This window comes from Stenella coeruleoalba (genome assembly GCF_951394435.1).
Source record: "Stenella coeruleoalba genome assembly, chromosome: 17".
Classification (NCBI taxonomy): Eukaryota; Metazoa; Chordata; class Mammalia; order Artiodactyla; family Delphinidae; genus Stenella; species Stenella coeruleoalba.
The window spans coordinates 28,595,922-28,621,299 of NC_137163.1; the positions used below are offsets into that span (position 1 = coordinate 28,595,922).

The 25,378-nt window shown below is 39.1% G+C and overlaps 1 long non-coding RNA gene across 1 annotated transcript; it reads left to right on the plus strand.

The window, feature by feature from the left end:
* Positions 1–2,744: 2,744 nt before the first annotated feature.
* On the plus strand, positions 2,745–24,782 carry LOC307176191. Its single transcript, XR_013824639.1, has 6 exons — positions 2,745–2,937; positions 4,835–5,002; positions 19,988–20,110; positions 20,257–20,440; positions 23,559–23,774; positions 24,746–24,782. It is a non-coding gene; the product is annotated as an uncharacterized lncRNA (long non-coding RNA).
* Positions 24,783–25,378: the final 596 nt, after the last annotated feature.

Genomic DNA, 25,378 nt, shown 5'->3' on the forward strand with positions numbered 1-25,378 from the left:
AGATAGAATACATATCAGTGGTAGCCAGGAACTAAGGGTAGGGGGAAAGTCTGAGTCCCAGAGGGTAACCAAAGAGATCTGGGGGAGGTTGATGGAACTGTGGTGTGTCTTGTTTGTGGTAATGGTTATACAACTATGTGCATTTGTCAAAACGCATAGAACTGTACACTGTAAAGAGTGAATTTTACTGTTTGTAAATTAATATAAAAATCCATCTACATCTCTGATTTTTTTCACTTGTACCATCTCTCAGTCATTTCTGTGCATACTAGCTTTTTAAATTCCTCCCTGGTTAATATAAAAATCCATTTACATTGTTGATTTTTTTCACTTGTATCATCTCAGTCATTTGTGTGCATACTAGTTTTTATTTTTTGATTTTTTGGCTGTGTTGGGTCTTCATTGCTGCATGTAGGCTTTTTCTAGTTGCAGCGAGAGGGGGGCTACTCTTCGTTGAGGTGTGCAGGCTTCTTATTGTGGTGGCTTCTCTTGTTGCAGAGCACGGGCTCTAGGCATGCAGGCTTCAGTAGTTGCAGCATGTGGGCTCACTAGTTGCGGCACATGGGCCCTAGAGCACACGGGCTTCAATAGTTGTGGCATGCGTGGGCTCAGTAGTTGTGGTGCACAGACTTAGTTGCTCCGTGGCATGTGGGATCTTCCCAGTCCAGGGCTCCAACCCACGTCCCCTGCATTGGCAGGTGGATTCTTAACCACTGCGCCACCAGGGAAGTCCCCCATGATAGTTTTTTAAATTCCACCCTGGTGATTCAGAAAGTAGCTTTGCAAGGGGCATCTCTACACTTTTCAGTTTACAAATTGCTTTGCAGTTATATAAGCAAAAAGTTAACTAAATGCCATTTGGGTGCCCAAGATTTAGCTACATATGGTAACTCATACTAAAACTGTAAAGTTTTAACTATTATTTAATTAAATGACATTATAAACTGTAAAGTAATACTTACTGATGGTCATAATTGTACTTTCCCCACAATGGTTCTGAAAGCATTATGTGGTGCTTACTTTTCACTAGTTAGAGCAACAGATGCAGCAGAGAATACAGAGAGGGATCCAGCTGGTAACTTCTACTCTCAGGAAACAAGGAGGAAGTGAATAATCTGAAGGATTGGTGGGAGAAGAGACTGTCTTGATATTCACCAGAGTCCTACTAGCAGGGTCCATGGTCACACTCACTTTTTCTTCCTGTACTACACCCAATCACTTATGGTGACATACACAGAGAGCAGAATAGTATGGATAAAAAATTTCTATGGAGCATACAGTACTGTCACTCCAACCAGTGATGACCTCTCTTTCCTTGATGTCATTGCACATTGGAAGGTTGAACTTGATAGGTTTTATTTCCCATCACATCCTGTAATGAAAGGCAGTAAAAAGAAGAAGCAGGAGGAGGGGGAAGAGGAAGAGAGGGAGGGGAGTAGGAGAAAAATTAGGATTTAACAAGGAAAAGCATCAATGCCAAAGGGCTGGTGAAATCTACAGGGAAGTAACAGGGTGTTATGGCAGAGCATAGATGTTGAGGTCAGACGTATTTAGGTTCATACCTCAGCCTGCCACTTATAATCTATTTAGGCAAGTTGGTTAACCTCTATGTGCCTCAGTTTCCTTGCTTTTAAGTTGGAAATATAGTACCCAGCATAACAAATTATTGTGAGAATTAATGAGATCATGTAAGGGGGCTGAGTTTAGCTTTTGGTACAGTGAGGATACTCAACAAGTGATACTTGTTACTATTAATGTTATGATTATACCTTTATAAATCAGCATGGAAAAACTAAATTGATCATATTTAAGTTGCTATTATTCCTTCTCTTCTAACACTCACTAGCTCTGTGACTTTGGGCACACGACATACTTTCTCTGATCTTAGTTTTCTCATCTATAAAATGAGGATAAGCATATTTCATAGTGGTGTTGTGAGGATCAACTAAGTTAATACTTGTAATGCTCTTAGAACAGTGGCTTGCACATAGTAAGTACACAATAAATGTCAGCTATTACTACTACTACTAATATAACTATTGTTATTGCTATTATTCTCAACCAAGGATGAACACATACTAATTGAGCACTATTATGAGTCCAACAGTGTTGGTAAAAGATTTGTGAGCAATACTGAATATTAAACTGTGTAGTATTGAGGCTAAGTTTCTAGCACTAAGTACTCAAAGTATTTGATTAATTAATGAAGGCATGCATTAGTAACCCAGAGAACAGACAGTGAATTGGTGAGGAAGAATCAGGAAAAACAATACTCATATTTTTGAGAGAATTGAATACATGAGAAGGGAAAAAGGAGAGTGTCTTAGACTGGGACAAAGGCATGAAGGCATAAGTGGAACAAAGTGTGTATGGAGAAGTGAATGTCCACCAGCAGTGGCATGCATACAAGAAACTGCAATATAGTAAAGTAATACAATGGATTACTATACAGCAGAGAATATTAACTAATTGTACCTATATATCAGTGTGGATGAATCTCACAAACTATGGAGTAACATAAGCAAGTCACAAAATAAAAGCTATTATTATTCTATTTATATAAAATTCTAAGCTAGGCAAAACTAAATTACATTGTTACAGATAACATATGTAAATTATAAAGCTATTAACAATTATTATTGCAAAAGTTAAAATAGTGGTTACATCTGGGGAAAGGAAGGGAAGGTCTCATGAAGCATTAATGTTCTATCATTTCATAATGGGGGTGTGTATGAGAACTTGGGTATTTGCTTTACAAATTTTATTTATTTATTTTTGGCTGCATTGTGTCTTCGTTGCTGCACGCGGGCATCAGTAGTTGTGGTGTGTGGGCTCAGCTGCTCTGTGGTACGTGGGATCCCCCGGACCAGGGATCGAACCGGCGTCCCCCTCACCAGTAAGTGGATTCCCAGCCACTGCCACCAGGGAAGTCCCCAGGTTTGTTTTTTTTTTTAGTGTACATGTATGCTTTATATATTCTTTTTTATGGATGACATATTTCATAATAAAAAGTAAAATCACTTAAAAGTAAGAGTGAATGGGGTCCAGGAAGTTAGCAAGCTCAACCAGAGGATATTGTATGTTGTGGAGTAGCAGGAATTAAAACAAATAAGGTGATATTCAATCCATTTCTTTTTCAGTGCTAAACGGCATCCAATTGGTTACTTTTTCCTCCTATAAGCTTAAAAATCTCACCTTCCTCAATATATAAAAACAAATAATAATGAAAAACAAAAACAAAAAAAACAAACAAATAATGGAAGTCATGAAGCTGAGTCAAGGGGTCATGACGAAGGGTATTGAAACCTGGGAGAGGAATGTTACCTCTGACACCTAGCTAGCTGGGCTGGGGTATCAGGCACAAGGCAAGAGTGAGGCATTGATAGTCGGCAGTTGTCTATCGATATTCAGGGCTTCCTCATCACAATTGAGGCCCTTATTCCAGTTGACAAATGACACCCCACCAAAAGAGACGATGGAATTCATTCTGCTATCGAGGATATGGTTAAAGCAGAGTCTGGTCAGTCCTCAGTGGGAAAATGGAAGAGATCAAGTGAGGATAAACCAAAGGAATGTACTCCTACTAGGAAGATCAGAAAGAGATATAGGCTGATATATATGCAAGTTTAGACACCTGGAGTTTATCTCTTGTGCCCGAAATCTGCCCCAGACATTCCATTACTCATGGCTCTTTCTCTTTTAATCCTGCTGTCGAGGAAATAAGATGCAAGCCGAGCAGGTGGGGACTAAAATCAATAAGTTTAACATTCTATTTGAATGCTTCTATCAATAGAATTTAGCCAGCAACGAAAAGGTTTATTCTGAGCTCCTTATTATTTTTTTAAATGGCTAGCCAGCTGCGAGCTAGATAGCTGGATATTTGGAAGTATTTCTGTGTTATTTGGGTTCAATTAAAATGTCTCTGTCTCTCTCTCAGAAATTATTCTGGGAACAGGTAAATGTCCAAGGCTAAATAAGAATACTAGAATACCATAGCAGATAAATCTTGCCTTGTTATAATAATTATTTTACTGTTGTTTTTGTATATAAAGTGGTAGACACTTTACATAATCCCTCAACAACCTTGCAAAATTGCTTTTTTTCCAGATAAGAAAACTGAGGCTCTGCAAGTTTAAATAATCTGACCAAAAACGTATAGTGAAGCTAGGATGCCAACTCAGTACTGTCTGAACACAAAGCAAAAGCGGTAGTTAGGTAATCACTAGTTTCTTAAAAAGCAGAATACTTTAAAGGAATCTTCTCAGAGCTAGTCATAGAGGTGGGAAGATTGTTCTCAGAAAGACTGGTATATCTAGTGGAAGTCTTTCTAAACTAATGAAAGACTGGGTGGTGAGGGGACCATGTGAAGTAGAAAAGGTGTAAGTCACCTAAGGTGGTCAGTGGCTCCTCACTTCCCACTGATTGTTGTAATGTGGGATTTAGGCCTAGTATTGCTAAATTTATTATTTTTCAAAAGAGGCCAGAAATCAAACATTTAAATAAAAAATCTCCTGATTAAAAAAAAGACTGTACTGTGTCTGAGTTTTTACAAAACTCTATAATGGCCTAACAAAGTCTGCCATCAGCCTGAATTTGCCCTGTAGGCAACTAATTTGCAACCCTAAACTTATTCCAATACTGCAAACCTGGGCTTGCAGGTGGTTTTCCTTTTAGCCTCCAGAGAATTAACTAGCTGTCTCTTCCTCAGGAAAGCCTTCCCTGGCCAGATTGGCTCTTCCAGTTGGACTTTCTCTAATTCTCTATAGATCCCCTATCCTTCCTCTCTACATACATTTTTTGGAATTACATGTTTGATGTTTTTCTTTCCTCCTAGATGGTAAGTTCATGAAGCAAGGAGCCATTTCTGTGCTGGTCATTGTCATTGGCTTCCCCAGAATCGGACTTTGGCTGACAGGAAGTTATGTGAAGGAGGTTTACTGAAGCGTGATCTAGGGAGCACCAGGTGGTTAAGGGAACCGGATTGGTCTGGGAGAGAATTAAGGTGAACAACTTAGTAGAGCTCCCACCTGGGAGATAGTTATCTATAGTATATGATAAATAATTTATATGTTATTACTTTAAAATAAAGATATGAAAAATGGGTGTTTATTTGAAATTATATTAAATTCTGTATTATTTACTTTTCTGTTATATAAATGCTATTGTTTCAACCAAAGCAATATAACTAGTTAATAGTGACAATTAGTAGTAATTAATAGTAAGACCAATTAATTGTATGTGTGAGGAAGATTTAACAATATTTCGATATTTCTTCCCTCTGATGCAATGATTTAACTCTCTTAATTGGATATTAAATAATTCCAGGATATAGTAATGTGTATTTTTAAGATCCATACTAATTAAACAGATATTGCCTATATTAATAAAAAAGTAACAATGAAATGTTTCTTTCTATCTTACGATACGGTAGAATAGTTTTACTCTTTCAGTTTCCTTTTCCAATAATACTTCTCTGAATGCCTGAAGCCTTTGCCTTAGGACATCCTTTTTTTCTTTTATGTAGTGGTAAAAGTAAATATAGTTGAATGTAAAATTCATTTTGATTTGCAGCTCTGCTCTTTCTTTTAAATCTTTTCCTTCTAATTTTATTGAGATACAATTAACATAGAGCACTGTATAAGTTTAAGATGTACAGCATAATGGTTTGACTTATGTATGTCGTGAAATGATTATCACAGTAAGTTTAGAGAGCATCCATCTAGTCATATAGATATAAAATTAAGGAAATAGAAAAAAAATTTTTTTCTTGTGATGAGAACTGAGGATTTACTCTCTTAACAACTTTCACTTATAACATTAGCAGTGGTGATTATATTTATCATGTTGTACATTATGTCCTTAGTACTTACTTATAACTGAAAGTTTGTACATTTGCCTTCATCCAATTCTCCCTTCCACAACCTCCATAACCACAAATCTGATCTCTTTTTCTAAGAGTTTGTTTGTTTGTTTGTTTCTGAAGTATAATTGATCTACAGCTAGGCTCTACTATTAGAGCATGTTACACACCATGGTGATTCAATATTTCTATACATTTCAAAATGATCACCATGATAAGTCTAATTACCATTCAAAGATATTAAATATTATAGCTATAAGCCCACGGATTTCTGATGTCAATCCAATGTGACGACATTGATCCCAATATCTTCTCAACAAGTTGGGCATTGAATACTTGGGATTTTACTCTGTAGTAACAGCAGGTTTTTAGACTTTTAAGAATTAGTTTCTGGCTCTCCCAAAATGTCCATTCATGTTGTATCTATACACTTGTTTTGGTAGACCAGCTGCTTATCAATCAGATCCTTTGCATGTAGAAGTCAATCAGGTAGGTTATCCATAACTAAATTGTTCACCATTTTTTTTCATTTTTTTAAACTTTTTTGGGGGTTTGTTTTGTTTTTTTAATTGTTCATCATTTTTAAACAATCAAGCACATAGGATGTCATCATAAGTTAAATGTCCTTTTCAGCATTTAAGGCATAGAGGTAATTTGAACTTGTGAACTTGAAGTTGGATTCCAAATAAGGTAGTTTTAGTAAAGAAATGAGAAAGTCCTATTTAACTTGGCTACCATTTTCTGAGTTTTAAAGCAGTCTTATTTCTCCAAAAAAAAAAAGAGTCATTTTGTTTTTCACTGTATGAGTTTTGTTGAAGCCCACACATAACATTGAATGATTCATGTGCACCCAGTCCATCCTTTTCCAGTTTCCTTATGGCCTCTTCAAAGATCATTGAACAATTTCAGAGAAACAGCATATACAATTCTGTTTTACTGTAATCTTTTATCCATTCTCCCTCTGGATGCATTTTCATATTAGAGAAGGACATTCTTCTTGTCTCACAGTTTGAAAATATGATTTTACAGTAAGCTAACATTTTAGCATCTTTTCTATGGCTAGTAGCAATGATACCCATCTTGTGGGCACATGTCTAAGGACACAATCTCTTTCCATTTCTATAAAGTTAATCTTATTAAGTGCTTCTGTGCATTTTAAGGAAATTGAAAAGTGACCAATGTTTTCACTATGAAAGCCTCAATATTACCGGCAAGAAAATCACACTCCTTTTTTTTCCCCAATACTGTGTACAGGTGTGTAGAACATAGCAGGTAAGACCTTTCTATTTTGTTTGATAAGAAGTTTCTAGATTGGAATTTTCCAAAATTTATATTTGTATAGTACATCTGCTGAATATACAGATAGATAAGCAAAGTCCACTTCTGTTTGAACAAAATATCAACGATCTTTCGTATTTTCTGTAGTTTGATTAAAATCTTCATAGAAATCAGGAAGATGATTTGATTTTCAAATCAAAATACCTACGAGCCAGGGGGAATTTTTTTTTCTTGCCATGATTCAATTTATCACTTGTACTATAGAAAGTATGGTCATTGGTAATATCTGACATCATCGGCTCTAAGGGACCAACGCATCGGTTATCAAAATTCTCCCGTTTGTTTGGACCACAGGACTTTTTAGTTGGGACTCTAAATCAGAAGAAATAGCTTTACTCAGCATCACAGAGCAATTAAGGGACTGATAGATAATGTTTTATGTGGTGTGTCTAAATTAATTCAATGGCCACTATTTTCAACTGAGCCTTGGTGTTTTTTGAGGAATATGAAAAAACTGTTGATTGATTTAAAGTACTTGCCTGCTTCATTTCCTAACTTGTGAGATTTAATCTTCTTATGTGCTTTTACCTCCCCTTCTCCAACCCCAAGTTCTTTTTTGCATATTACACCAATATTGTACCAACGGTATTTTTTGTTTTAGTTTGGCCCTGTGGCCATTATCTAATAAAGTACTTCTAACAGTATGAAAGACCAAACCTTGAGCTATATCTTATACGCGGGAGCTCTGACTCAACGTCTCATCTTCAACTCTTTAATGGAGTTCGTCCTAATATTTAGAAAACTTCAATTTTCCTACATGCTACAGGGATAGGAGGCTGTACTTAAAGGGAGAGGCGCTGATAGGAAATTGCAGTAAGCCCTGGAGTTTCTTAGTACAGCACAATGGAAATAAAAGCCACCTCCCTTCTGCTGGTCCATTTTCCCTTTTGGATGAGCAAATGGGAATCATCTTTAGGGCATTACGTATTCATTGAGGGGCTGTGACCTTAATCCATAAAGCCCTATGGAGTTTATGCTTTGATTACCTTAAAGCTCGCCTCCCCTTATACAGTGTCCCAGACAGTCAAAATCTCCCCACAGTGTTCCTGCTAACAGTTCACAGTTTCAGTGGACCCAAGACTGAGCCCCATCTGGTAAACAGGGCTTGGTACAGAGATTCCCTTAAAGTGATCTGACCATGCCACACAGTTTGCCTAGAAATCTTCTCCTGAATTTCTATAAAGCTAGGCCAGTTTTTAGAACTCTCCTTGAATTATTGGAGAATACAGTAATTAAAATAAACTATAATTGTGGATTCACTACAACAAAGTTTCCATAAAGAAACTTTGTTTCTAAATAATGGCATTTAGAGTTTTCTTTTTATTAAAAGGAGATGAATAAAGGTTAAATTTAATGGGGCGGGTATAAGGGTAAAAACATTTTTTGGAGGACCTACATGTGTCGGGAAATTGGTATGTTTTCTCATTTGACTCTCACAACTCTATGATGTAGATGTTATTATTCTTATTTTACGAATGAGAAAACTGGCTTAGAGATGTTAAATAACATTTCCAAAAGCATATGGGTAGTGAGTGGTGGACTTGGCATTCAAATTCAAGTGTGTGGGCTCCAGATTCTAGGTCTTTACATTCTGTTACCCAAATAATTACTCTTACTGAACTCTCTATTTCTCACCCCAGCTCTAATTCATTTCTTCTTTATCCTCTTTACTTTTCCCCTATTGTCCACCAGCCTGTTATATTTTTCATCATTTCTCCTTTCCATAGTCTCTTTAATGTCTTCTTTTTTTTTTTTTTTTTTTTTTTTTGCCGTACGCGGGCCTCTCACTGCTGTGGCCTCTCCCGTTGCGGAGCACAGGCTCCGGACGCGCAGCCTCAGCAGCCATGGCTCACGGGCCCAGCCGCTCCGTGGCATGTGGGATCCTCCCGGACCGGGGCACGAACCCGTGTCCCCTGCATCAGCAGGCAGACTCTCAACCACTGCACCACCAGGGAAACCCTAATGTCTTCTTTTAATGACTATCTTTTTAGTTTCATTTCTCATCTCCTAGAGCTTAAGCCACTGTCATCTTTCCTAGACCACTGTATTAATATACTAACTGATCTCATATTTATTTTCTCCTTTCAGAGTCTGTTCTCCATACATGATTATCTTAGAGGAAATAAGTAAATTATGCCACTCCTTTGCTCAAAATCCTGTAATGGGCTCACATCACAATTTAGAGTAAAATTCTCCCTTTTGATGGCTGAGACATTCTGTGGGGTCTGGCTTCCACTTTAACCTCTTACTGAGTCTCCTGCTCTGCTCCTCATTCCAGCCACACTGCTCTTCCTGCAGGATCTTGCACTCCAAGCTCATTCCTGCTTTTGTACTTGCTGCTCCTTTGCCTTCCCTCTGACCTTTCCCTGGCTCACTCTCTTACTTCATTTAGGTCTCTGTTCAAACATTCCCTCGAGAGAGAGGTATTCCTTGACTCTCTATTTCTAAAATAACCACCAACTAGTCCTACTCTAATGCCTTACCCTAGAATTTATCACTCACTGCCTGGAATTACATTAGTTGTGTACATAAATTTATTCTCTTTGTCTTTCTCCTGCCATTAAAATACAGGCTCCATTGCAACAGGAATCTTTTCTGTCTTGTTTAGCACTGTTTCCCAGAGCCTAGTATAGTGCCTGCTTGTAGTAGACAATCAGGAAATATTTTTTTGAGTGAATATACTTTCACAAGTGCCTCAGGAATTTTCAAGGTGATCTTAGCAAATTGCTTTTCTGGCCACTAAATTATTTCTTCACTTCTTTTATTTGTTGCATTTTTAAAATTAAACACTTACTCTAGCACTTGATCACATACTGCCTAATGATGTATTTTGTATTATTACTTAAATAACGTCTATACAGTATTGTTATAGTTTGTGTGTTTCAATTTTTATCTTGTCTGTAAACACCATAGTAGCTTAAGGATAACTGTACTTCTCTTAGTATTTTCCAGAGCAACACAGTTATTGATACCACATAGTAGGAAATCATAGATGCTTCATTATTTGATGATTGAATTAATGACATGTTATTAAATCCCAAGACAATATTCTAACACTTTTTCAATATTATTTCTTTTATCCTTATGACAACAACCTGAAAGTAGGAATTCTTATTCTCCTCTTGCAAATAAAACCGTGGTTCAGAAAGGAGAAGTGAAATGCTTCATTAAGGTTGTACACCTAAGAAAAGATGAAGTGGGTCTTAAACATAGATCCTGACTTGAAAACAAATGCTCTTTCCACTAGAGACTATAATTTTGCAGTAAATCTGTTAATATATAGATTCATTTATAAGGCACAATGACTCCCAAATCATACTGAGCTGACTTGTCTATTGTGGGTAAAGAGGAAGAGTAGAGTGTGTGGCTCTTGATTTTTACCTTTATGCCATACGCTTACAGTGCTGTGAAAAGAAGAACTGCAAAGGCAACTGGATCTACTCAAAAGACAGGCATTTAAAAACGCAAAACAAACGGGCATGAAGGGTAAAGTACAATTTTGATCCAATCCTCCATATTACTTGTCCCCCCAAGACAAACTATGTTGCTTTCTTTTCCTTCCCATGACCATTATTCCTAATGAGGCCTGTGATGCACAGGAAAGTGTAGCTCTAATTAGAACTGGGAAACTCAATGTACAGCCTAAGGGAAAGTGAATCAATCACTAGCTAACCACATTTCAGTTCTCCACAGTTGTCCAAAGCTTGCAATATCCTTGGCATCTTTGCAAGCATGACATTGTGCAAGGTGCCTAGCCAAACCAAAAATATCACTGCCTAGAGAGTACAAAAGAGGGCAGCAGCACACAGTAGGGATTTGGTGATTTGGTGAAGCTTGACATTTCATGAGATCTTCACATTTGCTGTACTTTCTTATTCAAGCTGAATTTCCTGAATGTTAACATAAATCAGTGGCTCTCATGTTTTCATATACAAGAACCACCAGTGCATCCTGTATGAAAAAGCAGATTCCAGGGTCCTCATTGCTAGGGATTCTCATTTAGTAAGCCGTGGGTGAGCTTGAGAACCTGAGTCTTAAGTACCTCCAGGTGATTCTAATAATACATCATCCACGGAGGTATATCGGTCTAGAAAAACCTTTCCCCCCACTCAGATATTTTAACTCTGGACTTGTGTTTTATGTCTCTGAATAATGTATTATTTTCCACATGAGCATGGAGGACAGAGAATATTATTAAATGTGTTAATTTTAGAGACTCAAATCCAAAATGATAATCAGAGAAGAGATTGATCTTGGAATGATTTATTCAAGCCATTTTGTTTTTTGTTTTGGTCTTGTAGGGCTTTTAATGCACAATCTTTTAAATTAGACATCAGCCAAGTGTTAGCTCACAATCTATATTGCTAAGTACAAAAAGCTGGCCCAGTGTTCTGGCAAGAAGGATGAGCTGTGAACAGTGAGGCCTGACAACCAAAATGGTGTGAAGTGCTTAGATCACCTTGGGGGGAATCTTGGCGCTAATGCTAATCCTTATTTCCCAGAAGGTTCCTCAAGTGTCACACAGTGGGGAAACCATTAGCTGACACACTGCGAGAGGATTTTGATTGCTGTGATACATACGTGCTGCATCTTCTGGGGATTTTTGTACTGCTTTCATTACACGATTTCTCTAAATAATTATTGAAAACTTATATTAGACTCTATAAAGTTATATATATCACAGTCACAGTCCTTGCTCTATTTACCCCATAATATGGATATGGGCAGATATGGATAAGAGCAGACCTGTATGTTATTAATTACGATAGAATATGAAAAGCACTACACAAATGGTATGAACAAAGTGCTCAGAGTTTGGAGGCTATGAAGAATGTGGAGAGGACGACATTTGAGCTAGACTGTAGAGTATAAGTAACCTTTCACCAGGCATAGAATGGAGCAAAAGCCTTTCTAAAGAGAAGGACTGCTTTAGGATAAAATAATAGCAACTAACATTTATGGAAAACTTATTACTTGCTAGATACTGTTATGAGCACTTGTGTTTTATCTCATTTAATTCTCAAAAACCTCTATGTAATGGGCACTGCTATTATCTTCCATATGAAAATGAGGAGAACCAGCTGTGTGCATATGTTTGCAATACTCTTGGATAGCAGGAGCGGGTCAGGCAGTGGCAAATGGTGTGGCGTGACCTGAGTCAACAGAGGAGGACTCAAAGGTAGGCTGGGGCCAGGCGATGAAGTGCCTTTGTTAGATGCTGATGAAGTGCTTTTACTACATGGAGGGTTTTGTTTTTGCTTTTTAAATTAGTGTTTCTAATTACAAATGTGATATCTACATGTGATTTTAAAATCTACAAAGAGCGCATAATAAAAAGAATCTTTGGCACCCTAGATCTTCATTTCCACGGCCTCCCTCCTGGGAAGCAACCACTTCTTGTGTATCTTTGTGGAAATCGTTTATGTATAAACATGTCCTTTCTTCACCCATTTTTGCACACACAGGAGCATACCATACAGACCTTGATTTGTATCTTGAGATTATTCCGTATTTGGCACATTTAGATCTATCTCATTCTTTTCCACAGCTCCGTGTTTTACAATTATGTGGTTGAACCATGGTTTATTTAACCCGTCCACTAATGATAGATATTAAATATGTTGCCAGTCAATACACAATGCTGATTTGAATATTCTTGTCTTTGAAAACATGCAAGTATTACTTACAGGAGATGCTCCTCAAGGTGGAATTTCTGTGCCCCAGAAAGAAATTTAAACAGGGGAGTGGCGTGAACAAGCTGGCCTTTTCTTTTTATTTATTTATTTTTTTGGCGGTACGCGGGCCTCTCACTGCTGTGGCCTCTCCCGTTGCGGAGCACAGGCTCCGGACGCGCAGCCTCAGCGGCCGTGGCTCACGGGCCCAGCCGCTCCGCGGCATGTGGGATCTTCCCGGACCGGGGCACGAACCCGTGTGCCCTGCATCGGCAGGCGGACTCTCAACCACTGCGCCTCCAGGGAATCCCAAAGCTGGCCTTTTAGAGCCATCAATCTGGCTGTTGTGTGGAGGATGGATTGGAGGGACGAGCAATTAGAAGCAAAGAGATCAGGAGTCTCTTGTATTTCTTCAGAAGCGAGACAGTGAGAGTTGTGGACAGCGCTGGCAAGGAGTGCTGGGAGTGAAGGACAGATTGGAGAAACAGTTAATGGATAGAGTCAACTGAGAGAAAGAGTTTGCACCCCCTTTCTGACTGCTTCTCTTTCTTCCTTTATGCCTTTCTGTTTTCTACCGAGGTCTTTGAGCAGATATCCAGAACCTGTGATCAGAAGTATTTGTGCCAACATCACGACCTTTATCTTTGAAAGTATTTTGAAATTAGTAACCACAGATAATTGAAGAAGCCAACAAGTAGTGGGAGAAGTGGGGGAGGGAACTGTTCTTAAAAATGAATTACAAAAGGGACAGACCAGTTACCTTAGTGGTCAAATCTGCTCCCAATGCTACTAGAGGATTGCGGATGGAGCTGTGTATCTGTGCATCTTTTATTGCCATCTTTCCTTTTTTAAATTTTTAAATTTATTTTTTATTATTTTTGGCTGTGTTGGGTCTTCGTTGCTGCACGTGAGCTTTCTCTAGTTGCAGCGAGCGGGGGCTACTCTTCGTTGCGATGCATGGGCTTCTCATTGCGGTGGCTTTTCTTGTTGTGGAGCACAGGCTCTAGGCACGTGGGCTTCAGTAGTTGTGGCATGCAGGCTCTAGAGAGCAGGCTCAGTAGTTGTGGCACACGGGCTTAGTTGCTCCACAGCATGTGAGGTCTTCCTGGACCAGGGCTCGAACCAATGTCCCCTGCATTGGCAGGTGGATTCTTAACCACGGCACCACCAGGGAAGCCCTCCTTTTTTAAAAAAAATTCTTTTCTCCTACCAATAAAAGCAAGCTTGTTATCCTTTTCATTTGAGGGTAGCTACTATACCCTCATTAAGCCCTGTGATTTCTTCATTCGTTGTCTAGTCATAATCTTAATTACCCCTGCTTAAAAAAGCTTAACCTACTTAAAGGAGAAATAACAAACTAATCCTAGTTTGACAACACATGTACATTGCATCTGGCATTGGAAGCAAAAGGGTTTACCCAGCATCTATCACTGTGTGGCTTCCAGGGGGAAAATGCAAAGAAGCAAAGGCTCAGAGTTATCTTCCTCTCTTCTCTCTGTCTCATGCATGGAGTCAGCTTTGGGAATGGACTCACTCACTCCAAGCCTGAGCTCCAGAGTACTCCACAGCCCATGTGCCCTAGGGCCATCCAGCTTTATGTAACAGAGAAATGAAGTAGAACTCCTCCTGGTGAGGTTGCAAATCAATTAGAATTTGAGAAACATAAAACTGAAAGCCAGAGAGGACTGGCTGCCAGTCACACAGTGTGTCCTTCTGCCACGGCATTCCTGCCCCAATGATATGGGTACCAATGTTTATTCTGTTCTGGCAGAAAAAAAAAAAAAAGCCCCAACTGGTGCAGCTCACAGCACTTTGGCTCAGAAGGGACCCAGCACACTCACACACCTGTGCTGCTCATCCAGCCATCAGGTTTTGATGATGGGAATTGCAAGGCAGTAAAGACAGTGCCTGCTGTTCATTCAGGGGAAAAAGTGAAATCTGCAGCTCAGCAGTCTTCTGGGTAAATGGTGTTCACAGTTTGCTCTGGGCTTCCTGATGCTTCCATTTAAACTACTATTGTTCTGTTTTCCTGGAGGAAGAAGAAAGAAAAAGGAAAGTTTTAACTGGGATTTTTCAGGTGGTGGGGCCTATTTATTTGTTTTTAGTGGTGAAATTGACTTTATTCAGCACATTTCTTTTTATTCCTGGAGAAACAAATTCAGAGCATGTGCAGAACCAGGGAAACGGAAGAGGTGAGATGGAGTAGGTTCTCAGTTCGCTTCCTGCTTACATGCCTGGAACGTTTCTCTAAGGCAGAACTTCCTAAACAGGGTGGATTTCAGTGTTCCAAAATACTGATCCTTTCAGCTCACAGGTGGCAGGACAAGGCCTGAAAGGGCCTCCAGTGGCCTTCTCCATGTATTTCAAGTCACTTCCAAATATAGTCCTTTTGTGTATATAGCAAGATGTGACATTTTTAGAGGCACTAAGAAACACTGTTTTAGAGCCTAACAGTCCCAAATTCTTGGAGAGAAACACAAGATGGCTATTTGACCCCATCAAGCCTCTGGTTTGCTAGGTTGTGTGGATGTGTATGTGTTTTACATATATACACATGTATGTGCATATGTGTGTCTGTACATATATCTATAGAGAGTATTAGAGAGTTAATCAAGCGTGGTGGCTAATAGCATATGCTTTGGAGTCTAGAAGATTTGGTTTGAAACTCAGTTTCACCATTATCTCACTGTATGCGACCTTGAGCAGGTTATTAAACCCCTCTGAACCTTGGTTTCCTGGGGAATAAATACCTACCTTTCAGGATCATGACCTTGAGCAAGTCACACTCTGTTCTTCAGTTTCCTCATCTGTAAACTGGGAAAATAATAGTATTTATCTCAAACTTTTGCTGTAAGAATTAATATGTTAACTCATGTCTTAGTATATGAGTTAATATGTATATAAATCAGTTAGAACATTGCCTGTTATGTGATTAACTATGAAGTTGTGAGTCTTCATTATCATTAATCATCATCTCGTAAAATGTTTAGCACAATGTTTATCCTGTTTAGCACAGGATAGCTATCATCATCATTATTATCATAGTTAGCTTTGGGGAAGAAAATGTTTTTGTTCCCACCACAGAAAACCAAAATGTGTGGAGCTCTGACAATTGCTGAGAACATAGGAGATAAGACTCTTTTCTGAGTGAGTGTAAAGTAGACGTCATCTTTGCAGCCTAGAAGATGAGCTCCAATGCAGGCCTCTTATCTAGTCAAAAGTCTCTTCTCTTTACCCCTTTCTTTCCAGCCTCCCTCCATCATATTCCCGTCTTTTTTAAAGCACTTATCCATTAATTCTGCCAAAAAGAAAAATGGGAATATTTGTGTTCTTTGGAACCCTGGCCTGTCCTTGCCATATCAAAAAGCCAGCTGCCAAGGAAGATTTGCCCTGGGGCTCCCTGCCTTCCCCTTGGCATTCCCGTTCCACTGCTCTCCATGTTGGCAGCGGAGGGAAACAATGTTCATGGGAAGGAGTGTGAAGAGTCAGCAAAAGCTGAGCTGAGCTAAAGTGTTATTAGAAACAGAAGAATAACCAACAAATTGAACTTTCAGACAGGAAAATAGAGGCAACCAAGACCAAGTCCAGGTGGGCACCCCACGGGCCCAGGAGTCTTGGGGCAGATATATTGTACAGGGGTGTGACATGGCAAAATGACCCCCTGTGGACTTCTTGTTGCTCCCTGTCATTCCATCTCGGGGTCAATCTACACCATCTCTAGGAATCCGAGCAGACAGCAGCCCCTAGAAGAGGAATAAAGCAGGAATCGCTTCCCTGGTTCACCCTCCTTTTCCGCACGCATGCTGGATTGTCAGGGAGCTGGTAGAAGAGGGCATGAGTCAGAACTTGAATACTCCAACTAGAGTTCATTCCAAAGCTCTCAGGACAGCAGCCCTGCTAAGGGGCTAGGAGAGCTGCGTGGGAGTCAGATGGACCTGTGCTGAAATCCTAACTCTTCTCTGCAACTGAATGATCATACTCAAGTTATTAATTTCTCTAAGCCTTGGGACCCGCATCTGAGAGATGGAATTAAAGGCAGTTGCACACATTACATTGTGCCTGAACCAGTTAATGTATGGAAAGAACTTGCCACAGTGGGGCATCACAGGTGCTTAATAAATGGTAGCTGTTGTTATTCTATCATCATTATCATTAACATTAAAGTCATGTATAAACCGCTCTTCAATGGGTCTGTCCACTGCTACCCCTGAGACAAAATCTTTTTCCTTTTTTCACTCACATCTGCTGGCAGCTTCCTGCTGGCCTTTCTTGACTCCTTTTCCTCTTTGAATACTGCAACTGATGTTGCTTTAATCTGGGTTTTACTTGTATATATGTGTTTACTCTTTGAGATAGTCCTGGGACTCTGAGCTCTCCTTGAGCCACCCTGGTAAGGAGTGAGGTTGGGACAGAACCCAAGTCTCAGATCTCATCTCCTGCTCTGATCCCTCCAAAGTCTTTTCCTGCCATATCCAATCTGACTGAGGAGACTTATAAACTGCAGATGCGTTCATGGGGCACTTGCTAGAGGCAGGAGAAGGGAAATGATCCCTCCCCACGGAATGATCTCTGGGAGGGAAGGTGGAAGGGAGACTGGGTTACACAACAGGGAAAAATCTTTCTGTCAGTAGCTTCTTATTGGCAGTTATTCTGGTTTCTGGTTTTCAAACTGCTGTGCAAAGTCAGCTACTGACAGTTTGGGCTGCCGTTTGATGATGGAAGAGGTTCATAAGCCCAACTGAAGTTCTCCCAAGCCTCCTCCATGGGATTGTTTCAAAGAAAAAGAGAAAAAATGCCATTGGTATCTTCTTTCTCCGAAGCTTTGATAGTCTCTCCAGTTATCATTCCGGAAAGGACTCTGATCTAGTATTTCATGAGAAAACCTAAATGAAGCATGTAAAAATAATCTTCTGTGGGGTCATAGGAGGGATGGCATTAGATGCTACAGATGGAAATGTTGGCTCAAAGGAACTGAGCTTCAGAATGAACAGGACCCCTTGGACGGTTGTCGACACAGGGTCTCCCCACAGGTCAGAATAGGGAAAAGGTGGTTCATCCTCTTAAGTGGCATGAAAAGAGGGCCTCAGGATACTTAAAGAGAGACTCTGCAATGCCAGGATTCTAAGCCTTACAAATCTAGCAGATGTTTTTGGTAGAGAATTTGGTTGGCTTTGAAAAAGAAGTAGAGGAAGACTTTTAACTCCGCGTGAGGACTCAGTCTTTGAAGGCTGATTAAACGAATACGTGGGTAATACTGTGTGTTTCAGACATCTCCCTTTCTTCGCTTCTGAACCCATTTTCAAGTGATTTTATCCGAGAGTTTATTGAAATGGCTCAGAATATAATTATATCTGTCTTCTTGGCCCTACCTGAGGGATTTGCTCTTTTCCATCTCTTATGTCTAACGAATTCTTGTCACTAAGTTCAATTTCTGGAATTATCTAGCTGACAAAAGTCTATAAAGTTTAGTGTGTCCTGGACATATCTAGTTAAAGAATTATAACTAAATTAATATTTACTGTGTTGCAGAGTGGAACTTAGGTCTGCATCCCCTCACTAGAGGGGGTAAAACAATGAAATGCAATGAGATGAAGTGATTCTATCCTTCCAAGGACAATTTCCTGTTCAACTTAAGCACCTTAACTTTGGTGGCTAAGCTAAGGACAATCTACTTTCTTCTTGTCCCTCCCTTAACAAGGAACTTATTAATTCATTCATTCACTCAACAAATATTTATTGAATATCTGCTGTGTGATAGGAACTCTTCCAGAAGCTGGGAATATAGTAGTGAATAAAACCAAGTTTATGCTCTCATGAAATTATATTTTACTAAGAGGCGATAGACCAATAACCTAATGACTATATTATATAATGCTGGTGGAGATAAGTGCTATGAAGAAAAACAAAGCAGGCTATCTAGCAGAAGACTTGTTTGGAAAGCAAACTATTTGGCTAGAGAGAAAGTAAAACACTAACACTTTTTTTTTGTTGTTCCTGCACAGTTTATTAAGTAAAAAGTACACTTTTAAACCAATGAATAAACCAGGGTTAATTCTAAATGCATTTATCATGTGTCTAGTTGCTTTTGGTTTCAGATTTTTTTTTCTTTATCACCAGATATATAGCTTGAGATTTCATCTGCCTAAAGAAACATGTTATCATTAAGTTAAGTTTTGATATATGGCAGAAATAACATGACCAAAGCATTAACACTTCAGGCATCCTTCAACCTGTACAGTTTTGCCACTTGAAGGGCTCAGGACTCTCAAATGATATTAGTGGTGCTCAGCAAAGATAAACACCTTTGTGCGGACATGGAGACGTGTACTTGTCATAAAGAGGGAACCGTGTCTCAGGGTCAGGTTTGACTGCCCCGTGAACACCAGCACTTACCTCAGAGATGCGCTGGGCAGAAATAGGCTTGTGATGCTGAACCCGACACATCCAATTTATTTCTTCTTCTTTTTTTGGCTTTAAATCTGCATTTTAAAAATCGTGGTAAAAAACACAGAACATAAAAAAATTACCCTCTAATTTTTAAGTGTACAGTACAGTACTGTTAACTATATACACAGTGTTGTACAGCAGCTCTCTAGAATTTTTTCACCTTGCATCACTGAATCTTTAGTGAAGATTGAACAGCAGCTCCCCATTTCCCCCTCCCCTGCATTCTACTTTCTGTTTCTCTGAGTTTGATTATATTAGATACCTCATATAAGTGGAATCCTACAATATTTGTCCTTTTGCGACTGGCTTATTTCACTTAGCATAATGTTTTCAAGTTTCATCCATGTCATAACGTTGGACAGGATTTCCTTTTTTAAGGCTGAATAATATTTCATATATATATATATATATATATATATATATATATATATACACACACACACACATACCACATTTTCTTTATCCATTCATTCATCGATGGACATTTCATTTTGGATGGTGGATCCAAATTTGGGTTTGTGGATTGTGCTGCGGTGAGCATGAGTAAGCAAATATCTCTTCAAAATCCTGTTTCCAATTCTTTTGGGTACCAATTTAGGCATTCTTGAACCACTGTATGATGTGTTGACCCCGAATGAAATGCATGGATCACTCTCTTTGTAATTTGCAGTGGTTCCTCCAACCCCCATACACCAAGTACCAGCTGTCTCCCAGGCTCCAGAGACCCAGAGGAGAATAGTAATAAAAGCTAACACTTCTATGATGCTGGGCACTCTTTTAAGAACCTTGGGAGGTAAGTACTATTATTGTCACTCAGGGAGAATGCTGAGGCATACAGTTAACTGGCAAAAAGAAAATGGGGCTTAGTCTCAGGCAGTTTGACCCCAGAGGCTGTGCTTGTAACCCTTACACTGAACAATCTCCTCTTTGCCTTCCAAGTGTTCAGGGTATGGCAGGACGGGGCTGACAGACAAGGAAATGACCACATTCAACAGTGCAGGAATTGCTGCTGTGTATACGCTCAAACAATTTGCTTTGGAAACATGGAGCAAAAAGCACTGAACTCTATGAAGTTGGGCAGGATTTTTCTAGAGGCAGAGAGGTTTGTGTTAAATCCTGACAGGTGAGTGGGAGGAACAAATGAACAAAGGGGCATTTAAGGTACCTTCCAGGTAAAACAAAATCCATGTTTTTTCACACCTGTTTCGTGCATACCTGCATTCAATACCTGCTGTTCAATTTGTGTGTGCTAGACCAGACTGCAAGTATTTTGTGTACTATTAATCCCAAACCCTTGTCACTGGAGGGCAAGTATAATAATCCTCATTTTACAGGTGAAGAGACTGAAATTCAGAGAGGTGAAGTATGGTGCCCAAGAACATCCAGCCGAAGTCCAAGTCCAGTTTGTCGGACTCTCAAGCTGGTACTCCTGACACTCTGCGAAGTATAAAGGGAAGACAGATGAGGTAGAAGTCAAGCTCTTCACCCTTGGAGACCCCTGAGGGTGCAGTTGCCCAGGCAAAGGTGTGGTGTGAGCTGGTCCAACTTGGTCCACTGACTGATAAACCTGCCTGGAGTACACAGCAGAAAAGGAAAGGTTAAGAACAAGGACAAGGTAGCAAGCCCTTTCTTTAAAGAAAAGAAAGCGGGGCCTCCCCCCCGCCCCCCACTCCCGAGCTTAGCACTTCGGCACCGCGGTGGAGCTGGGTGTTTGGTTGCCTTGCAGCCACTGTTCTCCTCGGTCTAAGGTTGCAGTTCAAGGCTCCGTTCACCTGACACTACTGAAAAGCGGAGCGAGTGAAACAGTGGCTTATCACAAGGCACCGGAGGTCTCTGTTTCTGGCTGCGTTCTACCGTGCACTTGGCATTCTGAAAGCACTTGTAGATGGACTGCCAAAATGCCAGCCTTTTTTTTTTTTTTTTATAAATCCAAGGTAGGGTCAGATTTTCTCTCCATCCACCCTCCTCCCCATCCCCCAAGGTAGTAATCGCATCATAGGGAAACCTGAGCTGCTTGTTTTTTGCCGCTTGTTCCTATTTGCCTGGAAAATACATTTGCTGGAGAAGAATCCGGGAGGAGCTCGGTCTTGATTTATTGCTCTTTCCCTGTGAAATTTTTGCTTCTGAGAATTCTATTGTGTCAGAACTGGGGTGGGATTTAGGTCTTGCTCTCAAGGACCCGAGTCTTGGTAATAAGATTAATAAAGGGCATATTCTGGTCTTTCAAGCACTGTGATGTGGGCACTTATTAAGGAGAACGGAGAAGGGATGGTTTGTTAAATTGCTTTGCTGTTCCTGTGGACCTTTATGTACTACCCTAATGCACACGATGGGCAGACTCAGAGGTTCGAGGCTGTCTCACAGGTCCTCCCCAGAACTCTGCAGCACGTCTCTATCTCCTCATTCTCTCCCACACATAACGCCAAGATGCCCTTGACCAAGGGGCTCAGAAGAGGAATAAGTGTGTTTTGCCTTCAATTCAAACATCCTTAGTGATATAGGTGCTCCACGAATGTGTGTTGAACGGGTGAGCTGGGATTTAGGAAAGAGTGGGCGATGGTGGAAATGGGGGCAACAGGCTGGTAGAGAGTGAGGAAGAGAATGGTAGTCCATAGTAGGAAGGAAGACAAAGCTGTGTCCTAACCTCCTTTGCTTTCTCCACCACCAAAATCCTTTACAGTCCTGGCTTGGGAAATTCAAATATGCTCAATATGTTCACACAGAGGAGGACTTTTCTCTTTGCAAACATGCTTGGGGAGTATTTTTAGTAGAACTTAAATCTGTTTTTACTTTGGGTTCGAAGAGCAACTCACATCCAATGACATTTTCTCTTTTGTGAGACAATCATGTAGTTAAGCACTTGTCAGCAATGGCCACAGGATAGGTTTCTTTTTGTAACTGCGCCAAAGTTTGAAGGGAAAGTTTTTTGTTTTTTTTTTTAAATCATTTCTCAATTCAGAAACTGTATTTTGGTAGATATGGAGGAAAGGACACTTTTGATAAATATACAAGGAGATGAAACAAGGATTACCTTGATTTTAATTATGACAATAATCCAATTGCTCTTTTTCGTGTGTGTGATTTTTAAAAACCACTTTATTGATATATAATTTACAGTCCATAAAATTTACTGTTTAACTATACAATTCAGTGGATTTAATTTACTTATAGAGTCGCTACTATCACCATAATCTAAGTTTGTAGCATTTTCATCCCCCTAAATAGAAACTATGTACCTGGTAGCAGTTACTCTTCATTCCCTCCAGCCCCCAGCCCTAGGCAACCACTATTCTATGGATTTGTCTGTATGGATTTGCCTCTTCTGGACATTTCATATAAGTGGAATCATCTAATATGTGGTCTTTCTTGTGACTTCTTTCACTTCGCATAAGGTTTTCAAGGTTCATCTGAACAATGTCTTAGCCAGTATCAGTACTTTACTCCTTTGTATGGCTGAATAATATTCTGTTGTGTGGATATACCACATTAATTAATTTTTTTACTTTTAAAAATGATTTATTTAAAAATTTTAATTTTATATTGGAGTATGGTTGATTTAAAATGTTGTGTTAGTTTCAGGTGTACAGCAAAGTGATTTAGTTATACGTATACATGTATCTATTCTTTTTCAGATTCTTTTCCCATATAGGTTATTAGAGTTCCCTGTGCTATATAATAGGTCCTTGTTGATTATCTGAAAATAATCCAATTGCTTTTAAATGACAAAATACAAAGTTATAAGCAGTTGGGATCATAATTTCTGAATGTGTGAGGTAATTATGTACATTCTTAGTGGAGTTAGACTTAACTCCTGAATTGTAATTTATTTGTGGTAGAGTGTCATTTTTCAACCTTTTACTAAGTTGGGAGTCAGAATAATTTGATACACAGTTGTACCTAAATACTTCCATAAAGAGGAAAAAAAGAGATTAAAATGCTGCCAGTTTACTGTGTGATATCACTTATATGTGGAATCTAAAAAATACAGCAAACTAATGAATATAACAAAAAAGAAACAGACTCACAGATGTAGGGAAAAACCTAGTGGTTACCAGTGGGGAGAGGGCAGGGGAGGGGCGATATAAGGATAGGGGATTAAGAGGTACAAACTATTATGTATAAATAAGCTACAAGGATACATTGACTACACAGGGAATATAACCAATATTTTATAATAACTATAAGAGGAGTATAACCTTTAAAAATTGTTAATCACTATACTGTACACTTGTAACATATAGTGTTGTACATCAACTATACGTCAACTAAAAAAAAGAGAGAGAAGAATCTGGAAAAGACAAAATCTATGAGACCTTGCTCCACATTGCTTGTCGTGATGCTTGAGGCTAAAGAAGATGGCTTCTGCTTTAATACGTTGAGGCCTAGAGGAACGTAAAATGGACTCAGATTCCTGGTGGTCTTCACTAGACAGCAAAGCATGCTTGGAAGATTTCCTGGTAAGAACCTGAGACCCTGTAAGAGCTCTGAGGTCAAGGACAATGTCTCTCCTGTTCATAGCTCTATTCAGGACACCTAATAAAGACTTCTAACCCAGTAAGTACTCAATAGATAATTGCTGAGTAGGCTGAATGAAATAAAATGGAAATGGAAATCTGAGACCTTATTGGGTTAAGTGCTGATGATTCAGCAGTGAATAAAACAAAGTCCCTACCCCTATGGTGCTTCCATTCTCACACAATGGTGTTGGTGTAGAGAATTTTGTCAGAATCATTCCACAGGCAATATATATTTTTGTTGAGAAACTATTTTTCCAGAGTGAATTGTACCAAATCAGTTTGATTCCTTGATCAATTTTCTACAGAGTACAGTTAAACATTTCTAATATTTCCATTTTCATTCTTATTTTATTAACTTATTTTACTATTTTTACTGAGAGCTTTTTTCTTGTGAAAACTTTGCAGTGAAATTTGATTCCTTGGTTAGTTTTTTGTCCATTTACAGTCTACCAATTATAGCTTATTCTATTTGTAATTTTTGAACTTCCTTTTGATTCCTGTTTTTAATAAGTCTAACTTTCCCAGGTCAGATTGAAGACCTCATAATTTAGCTGTTGCCAATCTTATTTGATGTTGATTGGTTCTACCATTTGTTATAAGTGAGATAAGAGATCACTAGATTGTGTTTATATCCCCACTAATTCTTGACATAGTGCAGGATGGCTCTACTGTCTGGAATTATTCTCCCATGTTTAACACAGATCTTCTGATCACTTTGCATATTCTGTTCTCTGTGTCAGCAGAACAGAGTGTCACCATATCTGGTTTCATCTCTAACTTTATCTCCTCCCCTGACACTTTAGGCATTGTTAGTTTCAGCCAAATGGACTTCCTACTGAATGATGCTTTACATTTTTTGTTCTTTCTAGCTTGAGAGGTTTTGCTTATACAAATTTTACCAATCTCTTTAGGTCTATGAAGGATGTTTCTGAATCTTCCAATCAGAGGTAAATTTTTTTATATCTTTGATGGCACAGATATTATGTTATATTATATTGTTATGCTATATTACATATTATGATATATAATACATATATATATATATATATATATATATATATATATATATATACCCCAAGATATATGTACATATATAATGACCTTGTCTTATTTTCCATGTTTATCTTGAAATTCCTTGAAGGTACTGTTTGTGCCTTATTTATAGTTATGTTATCTAGGGTTACTTAAAAACCAAGCTGAATCCCTTTCTGAACCCATATCACAGTAGGCTGGAGGGATGATCAGTCTCATTCTTGTTGCTTCTCCTCCCATCACAAGTCCACACTGCTACTATTGAGACACCTTAATCGAACCTGGAATGGTCCTTTCATTTTCTGCAGCTGTGCCCCATCTGTACCATATGTGGGGGGTGGGAAACAGGCACTGGGGGTTCCTGGGCCTAGGTTTCTTGGTAATTCATACAGACAAACCTCTGAGGCCTTGCCAACTCTCAGGAGTACTCCCCTGAGATGGGCCTGGGTCCTCATTCCTCTTATTTCTGTAGAATACACATTTCTCAGTTCTACCCATTTAGGTTATTTAAG